The following is a 12,837-nucleotide window of genomic DNA, read 5'->3' on the forward strand; positions in this document are numbered from 1 at the left end:
TTCCATGTTCATCGATTATCCTAGGGACATTAGTAACTGTATCTTTTTGAGCTGCTCTCCTATTTCTATTAATTACCTCCCAAACAGCAGAGTTAAAATTGGTACTAGTTGTTAATATTTCAGCTGTTTTCTTACACTTAGCTTTCCTCACTTCTTTTGCATAGTTTTTCTTTAGACATTTGTATTTGACTTCACTCGGAACATCCCTCACTAATTTAAATTCCTCATAAGCTTCCCTCTAACAATATTTCTTTGAGTAAGAATATCTTCAGTTATCCATTCATCTACTTTGTTTACTTTAATTTACTTTTTACTTTGACTTTTTTTATTGGACAGCATACACTAATGTGAAATCTTAGAGTATCAATGAATTGCTTATATTTGTAATTTAGGTTACAACTGTTATAAACACTACTCCAATTTTCTTGAAGCAGTTCCTGCTTCAGACAATTTATATTTCCTAGCTCATATTGCTGAATTTCTTTCACAAAAGTTTTTTTTCTGCTGGGATTCTGGCCCTGCAGCTTAACATCTAAAATTTGATAGTTATGATCTGACAGATCTGAGCTACCTAACCTGACATTACAACCTTCTATATTTGTGAGGATATTATCAATAATTGTCTGTGAAGTTCGAGTTACTCTTGTATATTCGTGGACCTTAATTTCTAAATTATTCATATTAATAATATCTCTAATATCCTCTGTCATTTTATCCTGCCTGGCAAAATCGGTATTGAAATCTCCTACTACTATAACATTTGTGAAACGAGCGGTTGTAATTTCCAAAAGTGTATGGAGCAGCTCACAAAATTTTTGCCAGTCTCCATTTGGTGACCTATAGATACCTAACACTGCTACCTCAAATCGATCATCAATTTTTAACCTTAGTCCCGTCACCTCTAAATCCATCTCAACAGAAAATCTCTTAACAAAATCCAGTTCATAAGTTTGGGTATGTTTAGCATTGCTAGTGAATATACATACACCACCACTTCTATGAGCTATTCTACAAAATTCTGATCTCAGTGAATAGCCTGGAATCCTAACTTGATTTATTTCCTTTATTTTTAAGCCATGCTCTGTGAAAATAACAATGTCAGGATCCTCCTGTTTAAGAAATACTTCTAATCTGTCAATTTTGTTGCGAAGATACTGAATATTTTGATGATAAATACTAAAAACCTTACCATCTTGTGCTACTCTATCTCTAGCATTTGTAGCTATTTCCCTTTCCCTGTTTTGAGCCAATTTACTAAAAAATCGTTATTGTTTTTTTGGCTGTTTTTAAACCAGAGGATTGCAAACGGCTTTCAATCAGCTCTGCCAATCTATTACAAAAGATTACTTTGCCAGATCGATTTAGATGCAACCCATGATTAGTGAAGTTATGTCTTTTCAGCCTTTCATTTAGAAAACAAATCCCCAGTTGTTTAGAATTCTTATTTTTTAGGCTGTTGATTGTATTATGGATTGATTTGTTTGTCGAGTTGATTGCTTCATTTAATTCTGGCCTATCAAACCTATTAGGAATAGTACTTATTATTAAGTTTGTTTTTTTGCTGAGTGGCACAATTCCTTGATTTTTTCTGTTACTTGAGGAAGATGATTCAAGTTAGGTTCATTTATATTATTTGAGCCACCCAGTACAATTAGATAGTCATTTTCATCAAAATCTTTAGTTTGTTCCCTAGCTGACTCTACAACTGCATTAATTGATGCACTTGGCTTGAAAAAACATTGGACATCAAATTTATTTTTTAATCTTTTATCAAGGAGATCACTGCAATCACGTCCATGACTGGACGTCAGTAGCAGAACTCTCCCTTTCCTATCTTTATTTCCCTCAGCTATATTTTGGTTGCTGTCTTCAAAACCTCACTGTATGTTTTATTTCGACCATTTTCAGAGCATTTCCCATCATTTAGGTTAGATTCTATTTTTTTGCATTTGGATGGAGGTTCTATCATACATTAGTATTATCAAATTTAATTTTAGTTTCTTTATTTCCTCCGACATTAGACTACATTGATTTTTTAGATTTAGTATTTCTTTTTTATGGTCTTCATCTTGTAATTTTATAATCAGTTCCAAAGATTTAATTTCTTCTACCATCCCTAACCTTTCTTCCTCAGACGTTTTTAAAGTTACTTCTAATTGGTTTTTTAAATTAGTGTGGCTACTTTGTAGTTGAGCAACTTTTTCGGCTAAAGTAGTTTGAAGAACTGGGGTTTTTGGTTTTGGCGTTTTTGAATTTTGGTTTTGGGAACGCGTAAGTACTCTTGCTATGTTTACATTTCTATTATTAACCTTCGGTGTTTTACTTGAGCTCATCTTCCTATCTAAGAAATTATATTACTTGCAATAATAATAATTGATTTATAAATGATAGGATTTTAATTTGGTTATAATTTTAGTCAAGTAAACTATCTATGTTTATTTTTAAATCTCGAAAACCTAACCTCAAAATAACCTCTAAGCAATATTTAATAATATCTAGACAACATTGTCACAGTATTGAATGATATACCATGTAGATATTGTTCAACATTTTCAGATAATATCAATACAATATTGGATAATTTACCAAGTAAATATTGTTTAGCGATATTTACATAATATCAATATAACTTTGTCACAATATTGAATGATAATGTAAATATCGCTCAAGTCTAATCAAAATCCCATTGAATTTTTCTACTTGAATCGAAATCAGCAAACCCTTCTTGTTCAAGGATGACATACTTGTTGGAGTCGAGCTCGAATATGGCTTGTTGGGTATTTAGCTTTTATTGCAAGGGTCAAACAAGTCTAGACTTTGGTTTGAATTCTCCTTGTTGATCAAGGCTGACAAACTGACAAAGAGAGATTGATTATATTAGAATAAATCTAGTTCTTTACTTAGGTATGTTACAATATACACTGGTTTATACACTTATTTACATTAAAATGACAGTATTGCCAATTATTCAACAAATTTGACAAGGTATGAAAAATAAATGAATGAGAATGAATATTTAATGCAATTTAAATAACGATAATATAATATTGTGATGTAACTACATAAATCGGCCGTGTTTCAGCAAAGAGTTGTCAGAGAGAGAAAGAGAGAGAGAGAGAGTGAATGAAAGAGATTGGATTAGATTAGAGTTATTTATTTATGTATGTTACAATATTTACTGGCTTATACATAAATTTACGGTAATGCTAATTATTGAACAAATTTTACAAAGTATAAAAAATTAATTAAAAGAGACAGAAAGAGAGAGAGTGAGTGTGTGAGAGAGAGTGAGTGAGTGAGTGAGAGATTGAGTGAGTGAGTAAGCGGGAGTGAGAGGGGGTGAATAAGCAAGAGGGGAGGAGAGAGAGAGAAGTGATAGAGAAAGCGAGAGAAGATGTTTTGTCCTGTATATATAAGTACTCATCCAAGATCCAACTGCCCACTATCCCTATAGTATGTATAACTAAAGCTATTCAACTATAGCTGCAGTATTTACAAAGCAGGGACCTTCTAAACCTTTCTGGATGGGAAAAAGTTGAAAAGTAGACAATGATTCCAATTCGCATCAATAGATCAGAATTCAAAAGAGTGTGACACACCACTAACTGGATTTTTGGCTGAGAATCTTCTTGTCTTTGCTGGCAGGTAGCCTACTGAAAAACTAAATTCTAAACTGTAGCCTGATACTGCTTCTTCGTTTCGAGTTTCTAGTACATCGCAGTACTGTTCCATAATTTGAAGTAGGCTATAGCCTAGTACATGAACGATACATAGCCTATTTAGTATAGAGTCCACTGTCACTACGTAATCTGAGTTGTGAGTGAACTGTTCACTTATATATCAACCGTTAATACCTGAATTGGATGAGTCATACCTGTATTGCATAGATTTTTCTAATCTTCTATAAGTTTCTATAATATTCCATAGTTTCTCTTATAGAAACATAATAAATGTTTAGAAATATGAACTTCTGAAGAATGAATTAACGTTTGAAATATTATAAATGCATAACATAGAAGTTTGATTGTAGGAAACGTGTCGCAAATATAAAATATAAAGGCAATAACATTTTACAGAACACACTACAGTTTTGTAACACTTTTTGTAGATGAAAGAGGTTGTCACACTAGTTTTTGGAAGATTTGCTGCTGAAACTCTCATAACTATCTTCCTATCCTAATGGATAGTATGTATCAAGAATATAGTAAGTTTACAGCAAAATAATGTAGGCCTACATGTAAGTTCTAGATCTTCATTCAATTATCTTCCGTATCATGTGAATCACGATAATAATTTGTCTGTGTTGATGTTTTAGAGTTATCTATAATATAGCCTAATTAAGGAAATAATATTGGCTGATAGACAGACGTAGGTGACAGGAAATTCACGAATGACGTATCATCACACCAGAACTACTGAGCTGATTGACTTGAAATATTTTGCATATTGATTCTTAATTGACCGAGGATGGTTTTAGGCCTACTTTGAATTCTTGAATATTTCAGTGGGTCAAGTTTTTAATTAGACCGACATTGCGGAACACGGGTTATCTACTAATTATAATTTTAGAGAATCTCACAGAGCATACCCAACATACCCCAAATGTTTTCATTACATACTTTATTGGATGACACAATATTGAATTTCATGTTGAAATAAACCTGTATAGATTTTCCTCTTTTGTGCAAATAGAACTTGCACAATGATGTTGAAGAGTCATTTTCAGATACGATTCAGACTAAATACTTGAACGATTGTCATTACTTCTCGATAAGCCCAAAATTTGATTTCATTATTGATACGGTACTGTATTAATCAATCACACCTAAACTTCCAGCACATGCGGAGTAAATGCATCGTTAATTTTGTGTATCAACATATCACAAAAACTATCATAATAATATTGAGAGTATTGAGAGGAGAAAAAAGTATCTTATTTGTATCACATTATTTGCTAGAAGCTCATCACAGTTTATATAACTCAAACGCTTCAACAATATTTGTCTCTGAAAACAGTCCTGAAAGTTTCTTGAAGTTAAAGTTATTATATCCACAAGATAGCTGCATTATTGGTAAACATCTAGGATCTTAGAAAGCTGTTGTTTTTTATTTTTAATGTTTCTATGTATAAGAAATAAGAAGTTTCATCACAACCCATAAAGTAGTTTTTCGGAAATTGTGATAAGTAGTAATTTCCAGAATTCAACAATCAAGTTATTAATTACATACTGAGTCAATTAATCTACCCAGTAGATCTATATATTAATCAGAGAGCACTTAAATACCTTCAATTACATTGTAGTCGCTTGATTCAATTAACGGAAATCGAAATATTGAATGTCAAAGAATATTAACTTACTGTATTGTCTCTTATGATAAATTGGAGACTATTTGAAAGAAAAATAGACGATATCTCTCCAGTCTTTGAAATGAAATTCACCTCGAAAGTGGAGATATTTCGTATTTATTTCCATTTACAATAATAACAGAATTTACTTTGCACCCAACCACAGCCCTACCACCAGTGACTGGTGGGTTTTTTTATACTCTTTGCATTTTGGTTCTGTTAACTACTAGAAGATCGATATCCAAAGGTTCTGATTGAGACTATGATTCGAAAATTGGTTTTCATGGTTGAGTATTGGAATAGATTAGAGATATCAAATTGAATTCTATAAAAGAAACTCAGGAACCAATTCAAGGAAAGTTGTGAGAACAGCAAATGTTATGCCAACGATACTCCCCTGTACAGGAGTCAATTCAATCATTGGAATTACTACATTTTTGAGAATCATAGTGATTCTAGATTAATCTGTGGTTCTTCAAGGCTTGGAATGAGCTTGTAAAATATAATTATCACACAAGAGACAATACAACATGATTTTTCATACACAACATGAAGGAGAAAGAGAAAATAGCTCACGCCTCACTCACTTCATTCAGGTGCTTAGTTTTTTGCATAAATACAAGCGAAATTATATTGCCAAGATCATTTCGTAGCCGGAGTTGAGAATCCTTTTAAATGGGGATGAATGGCAATTTAGTTTTTTTATCTCTTTTCTAATTTGAACCATATAGATTAATTTTGAGGTCTCACAGCATTTTACAAGTCTTCTTTAGTTTTAGCATTTTGCACTTTCTCTGATATCGTATCAATCTTATTCCGGTCGCGTATTAATGGGGAGGATATTATTTTATGATTATACTTTTCCGACAGTTGCATAACTTGGCAAACAGATAATGTATTCAAGAGTTTCAAGTCTCGTTTAATCTGGTAGATTTCATAAGGACGGCAAAAAATCAAACGTCCAAAAATCTATGTGTGTAACTGACTTAACTATCACTGGCTTCACGAAGCTCAAGAAAATAGTTTTCTTATTATAATATGAAATTATCAGATTGTAGGTATGGAGGTTTGATATTAGAATTCCGGTACAGAAAGTTTTTCAGTAGTAGAATCGCTTATTTCTCAGGAATACTTACTTCTACCAGAATCGGTGTTCATTATTCGATCAGATCAGAGCATGATCACAACAATAACATTTCTTTCTTAATTATAATTTTATTTTGTGGCTTGACGTTGAGTGCAAATAGTTTTTAGTTACACCATATCGAGACAAAGGTGTAAGTTGGTGTACTGCACGCGCAGTAAGAAAGGAACATTCTTGCCAAATCTCAGAATTCTATCAACGCGTTTGTTTGGCCGTAAATGCATTACATACAGACAGACGAAAGAAAATCCGAGTTATCATAGAACTCACTGCGTTCGGCCAATTATCGTTATTCAAAAATTGCATTCTCATTAATTAATTCTTCATATCTTGTAAAATTCGTTCAATAATAAGAAATATTGCCATTCAATCTAAATTAGTGTATAAGCCAGCAGTGTATTATATTGTAACATAACATAGGCCTGCATGAATAAAGAACTCTAATCTAATCCGTAATCCCTACGCTGTATGTTCTCTTTTCAACTGCAAATGTCTTTATTGAATTCTTCAATGTTGTTTTCCATCACGAACTGCTTATTATTAAATCTCTTTTTGCTTTTAGAAAAAACGACTAGCAGTCAGATATTTTTACAATAAATGAATAAATCACTCACTGGACAACGAGATCTTTCGGCAGTTCCGCCATCTTCTTGGTTGTCTTCTATTGCTATACTTTTTAGTACCGTACGGTATATTGTTTGAGTCTCTCCCCCTCCTACAAGCTCCTACTTTTGTAATAGTATGTAGGCCTAACTTTCACCATTGTCCACGGCCGTGCTCTCTCTCTCGAAACTCACTCCTTCCTTGTCGAAGTATTTTCGCGCCTTTTTGAGTTGTGTTTGCCTTTTCGCTAGTTATTGGACTTGATCTTCTTGTCTAATGCAGTCGCAAGGGTTAGTTTCAGTTCATCACGTATTGAATACAGAGTACATTTCCTGTTTCCAGTGTTTTATCCAGGCATTTATTTGTTTTGAAGTCACGTGATCTTGTATCATCATTGTAAGTACACAATAATATTACTAAATTTATGGAAGTTTGAATCAGTTAGACTGATAAAAGTATAATTAGGCCTATAGGGTAGCTTGGAGAAAATAATATACATTATTATATTATAGATGTAGCTTGTGTTTTATCTTTTCTCTATAAGGGTGGGTTTAGTTGATTTATTTTGGTTGACCAGTTGAATTCTACCTATCCTGAATACACATTATAGTTATAGTAGGCTGTATAATATATGAGCTACAGCTTGAACCTCCTTATTTTCCCCCAGTCATACAATAGCCCACAAATTTGGGTTGGGTTATTATAATTATTTATAATTATAAATTATTTATAACCCAACCCAAATTTGTGGGCTAAATTATAATTTATAACCCAACCCAAATTTGTGGGCTATTTTATGACTGGGGGATAATAAGGAGGTTCAAGCTAAAAATAAATAATTAGACACTAAATTATTTAGTCTCTTATTTCCATCGGTATAAGAGTATCAGAGCCTATAATTTTTTTCAAATGTTCAGCGTTTCAAAATCTTTTCAAATCACTAACTTTAAAATTATTTTTTCCGAATTCAATCCTGAATCCAAACACCTAGTTCAATAATTTTTTTTTGCCGTACCTATAAATTCCACTAAATGGAACCGAACTTAGCACTTAGAACAAAAATGATTCACATACCGTACATAATCTGTTATTTAATAGAGTTTTTTTTGGAAATTGCAAAAAAATCAAAGGTTACATTATGAATTCATTAGACATACTTGATCCCTTTGAGAATACTTTAATTTTATTCTTCAACTAAAGTATTTTTTTCATTGTTCAAAGGAGACGTATGTCGCGTCATGCGCCGATAAAGCTTCGGAAGGGCGCACAATCACAAGTATCATGGGGAAGCTGGTGACCCTTCCTTACCATCCAAAGCAAGGACGACCATAAGAGAGAGAAAAACCTTTCAAGGACCTTCTGATAACTGAAGTTATGATTGGTAAGATTTCAGCTAATTTCTCTTTTGAAGTTCACTGTGTAGCTTGCTTTATATTTTTTAAACAACTCTAATTTTGCAATATCAATATCAGTCAGACAAAATCCCACTTGAATAGAAAATTCTACTTCACTGTATGACTCAAAAACTTTATTTCGCCATTAAACATGACATCCACAAACACCGTGGTTGAGTGGACATTACTGTCCAAACTTCGCCATGTCATTAAAATGAAGAAGTGATTCTATTCTATTTAATAAAAAAAGAAGTCATTCCATCCTGGATCTGCAATATTGGATCTCTAAGTTGATTTTTTTCAATTTGGGAGGTGGTCATTATAATACTGATCATTAATTAGTATTGGAAATAGCAATTGATTTGTAGTAAGCTACAAGTCTGTGATTAACACTCCACATAGCTTTGAAACAGTTTGTCCTATTGATTCAAGGTTCTCACCATTCACTTCATATTGAAATTCCGTATTGGAATAGAATAGAATCGTTACCTTCATTTCAACCTCCGAGGGCGGGGCCTACTTGCTTTGCGGTAGCAAGTTAAGTGATAGGCCTATCATGCATAACAAGACCAGCTTTCAATTTCCAATAAAGAAATACTATATGGAAAACTAGAGATAAATGACTTTTATCCAAATATATTTCATTCTATTTCGAGTTTCTAGAATATCAAGGTGATAGGCCTACTAATTGTAGGACACCGTTAATTCTACATAATAAAAAGCATGATTCCATTACTGAATAATGAATATTTTTTGGAAATTCATTAATATTACAATTTTCTTATAACATGCTCAGAAGATTCACTTTTTCCTCTCAAATTATTTCACCCAGACTTCTTATCGGTTTTTCTAAACACTTTCCTGTTCATGTTTTACTACAATCTGCCTATTACATGATAAACCATGATTTATAAAATATTCTTCCTCCTCATCTTATCTTTCCAGCCGATCCCACCTAGAAAAAGTAGTTTGTTCATATATTGTTTGTCCTTTATACTTTTCTTTCGCATTGTAATGAGTAATGTGTGATATGATTAGTGTTCTCATAAATTTTATTGTTACAGAAGCTGCTACAAACCGGTGCTGGCCGAAGGCAGAATTGAAGCAGGTCTAGTTGAAAGCGGCTTCGTGGCTTGCACAAGCCCAATCCAAGTTGGACAAAATGTAAGCATTAATCTTACAATTCAATTTTTCTTGAAAAACAGCATTGGAATCATGTATAACACGACCATCTTCCCATTCGAAAAAAAGAGCTTGGATTCAATATCACTGAGCCAAGATAGCAGACCAAATTTTTAATGTCATGATTGAGTATAGGAACTTTTATATTAGCACGATCCCCTACGTCCGACCATCAAATCACCTCTATGAAAAGTATCAAGCCGTTTTCAAACTTTTTACTCACTCTGTATTTTAGCTGTTTCCTGAATAAGCATCTTTCACCCAATGTTATTAAAAAGAAGGTTGTTCCATAACTGCCTGATATTGGGACGAAATGAAAATCGGGTAGGTAGAGTAAACTTTTGGCCGGGACACACATAACCACACCGAGCTCGCGCCGCGGCACGGCCGAGTGTCGGACGTACTACGGCGAGAGAAAACAAAAGCTTTGAAACGTGTAGGGACACATACTACCGCACTGCGTCAGTACCGTCACCGTGTTTGTTGCCCGAGCCGTCAGTTTACTTTTTAACGGTGACGGTGCGGGCTCGTTTAACATAGAGAGTGAAAAACTTATTGAAGAGATACGTAATTTTCCAGTTTGGTACGATCGAAGTGATGAGAAATATGGTTGAACGGAAAAATAAGTTAAAGTAAAAGTAGAACCAAATAACTTAAGCCAAAGGTATAATAGACATAATATTAAAAATAATAAAATAAACAGCAAAAAGTATAAAAGATGAACCCATGACTGTGTCTTAAATTTTAAATTCAAAACCAATTACGTTTAGATTTACATACGGCAGAAGATAACAATTTTATTGCTTATATTTATATTTCCAACACATGACTGATTGTGGTATTGTTATGCACCGAAATATTTACCAGCACTATGATTCTCATCTTCTGTGTCTACAGGTAATTAGTTTAAAATTGAAAAATATAAATTTAAATCGGATGTAACAAGCTTTAATAGTGTTATATTATTAACAATAGTTTAACACATTCAGAAATCAGAGCACAGTAGCACTACAGAACTGAGACACTGCTGCCGCTCGGCTGTAGCACGGATATGTGTGTTCTCCTATCACCATCACCGTGTCGCGGGCGTAGCTCGGCCGTACCTCGGCACGGGCTCGGTGCGGTTATATGTGTCCCGGCCTTTTAAAGTGCTACAGATCAGAAATTCTAGTACCGTGCGCATGCACTTGTTTTTTCAGCAAGACAATAATATCATTTATGTTGTAATCTTGTTACACTTCTCAAAATAGAACACTTCACTTGGTTTCTACTTGGACTAAATCTAATAAATAGATCTGATTTCAACATTACAGAAACATGATATTATTAGTAAAACATTGGTAAAAATGTAAAACTCAATTGATCAATAATTTTTTTATTAAAGCAACCTTGTGGATGTTATGAGCCATGAAAGCTCAATATGATTAATATTTTCAATGCGCCAGTCGTGATCTCAAATGTAGTCGGGATCTCTGATCTGTACTATTTTTCGGGTTCCCCATCACTTTTAGTTTCCTCAAATCGGAATAACCTTGTTTTTAATAACCTTGTCTTTCATCAACCAACAATTTTTTTATTGGGTACTCTAGCTATAACTTCATTCTGGAGGGAATGTTGATTGGCATGATTGTGTAAAACTTACCCAAGACTCAGAAATTGTGATCAAATGATCAAAATAGAGAGACTAAACACTGATTCAGATGTGCTATGGTTTGACTATTTTGTCTTCTTCCGATCGGGATTTCTGAAATTTGAGTCACTTTAACACAATCACCGCCATTCAACGTTTTCTTCAGAATCTGATTCTCTACAACTTCTATCAATAAAAAATACAAGTTTATGATTTCATATCCAATTATAACTATTAAGTATTAATAAAACAAATTGATCAACTATTTTCTGCTTTGAATTAGTTTCTTTCTGATTTTTTTATTATTTTCATTTTTTCCAGGAATCAGCCATCAACACCAGCTACAACAACAATAATCGACATCGATTGTGAAGATGAACCTCTCGAATAGATAAGAATATAATAGTAGTGACAGAAAAGATCATAAAACGTGTCTACATGTTCAATTTACTGATATCATAAACAATAAATTAGTAATTGATTATAATTACGGTTTTTAATTGAATAATCAATCCCTGAAACCTCAATATTGTTGAAAATATTAATTGAAATTTACAAAATTGCAGAAATGTATAATTTTTTTTAAATTGTGTAATGAGGGTACAGTTACACTATGAGCAAGTTTGCTCATATAAGCGCTTTCAAGCTGGTAGTGAAAACTTACAGTTAAAAACAGAATCTAGTAACATGCATAGAAACACCTCATGACATGCACAGAGAGAATAGAACTGATCCATGAATAATGCAGAGCTAGTTCCATTCTCTCCGAGCACATCATAACGTGTTTCACCATTTGAAAAAAAATGTTTTTCACCTGTAAGTTGGCACTAGGTACCAGCTTGAAAGTGCTTATTTGAGCAACCTTGCACATAGTATAACTGTACCCTTATGTTCTCACAATATTGTAAAATAGTGTCAAAAGTTTTTGTACAAAATTGTGAAATAATGTTCTCACAATACTGTGGAATAATTTTCTCACAATATTATGAGATAATTTTTCCACAATTTTTTGTAAAATATTCGGTTCAATATCAATATTGTGTTAATATATTTCAATATTTCAGGAAAATATCTTCCCAACATCAACCAATATTTTCAAATATCGTAGGAAAAATATTGAAGGTTTCATAAAGATATTGTCAGAGTATTCTGACAACATTGACCAACATTTACAACACATTGAACAATGTTGTGATAATTTTTGTCACAATATTGAGACAATATTTTTTAAAAAATGTTGTCTCAATATTGTGACAATATTTTCCAATATTTTTTCAAAATATCTTAGCAATATTTACCAACATTGCTATAATATTTTCAAAAAATATTAAAGGTTTCATAAAGATATTGTCAGAGTATTCTGACAACATTGACCAACATTTCCAACACATTGAACAATGTTGTGATAATTTTTGTCACAATATTGAGATAATATTTTTTAAAAAATGTTGTCTCAATATTGTGACAATATTTTCCAATATTTTTTCAAAATATCTTAGCAATATTTACCAACATTGCTATAATATTTTCAAAAAAA

The 12,837-nt window shown here is 32.7% G+C and overlaps 1 protein-coding gene and 1 long non-coding RNA gene across 3 annotated transcripts in view; one reads left to right on the top strand and one right to left on the bottom strand.

The window, feature by feature from the left end:
- The window catches only part of LOC111055331 (KIF-binding protein), a 69,667-nt gene that overhangs the window by 29,738 nt on the left and 27,092 nt on the right, over positions 1-12,837 (bottom strand). The window lies entirely within an intron of this gene.
- Positions 6,938-11,787, top strand: LOC111049347. Of its 2 annotated transcripts, XR_005571341.1 has the most exons (4): positions 6,938-7,490; positions 8,316-8,475; positions 9,553-9,652; positions 11,622-11,787. It is a non-coding gene; the product is annotated as an uncharacterized LOC111049347 (long non-coding RNA). The 2 variants fall into 2 exon arrangements; XR_005571340.1 differs by lacking the exon at positions 6,938-7,490 and having other exon boundaries at positions 8,125-8,475.

Source organism: Nilaparvata lugens, chromosome 5, assembly GCF_014356525.2.
Source record: "Nilaparvata lugens isolate BPH chromosome 5, ASM1435652v1, whole genome shotgun sequence".
Taxonomy (NCBI): domain Eukaryota; kingdom Metazoa; phylum Arthropoda; class Insecta; order Hemiptera; family Delphacidae; genus Nilaparvata; species Nilaparvata lugens.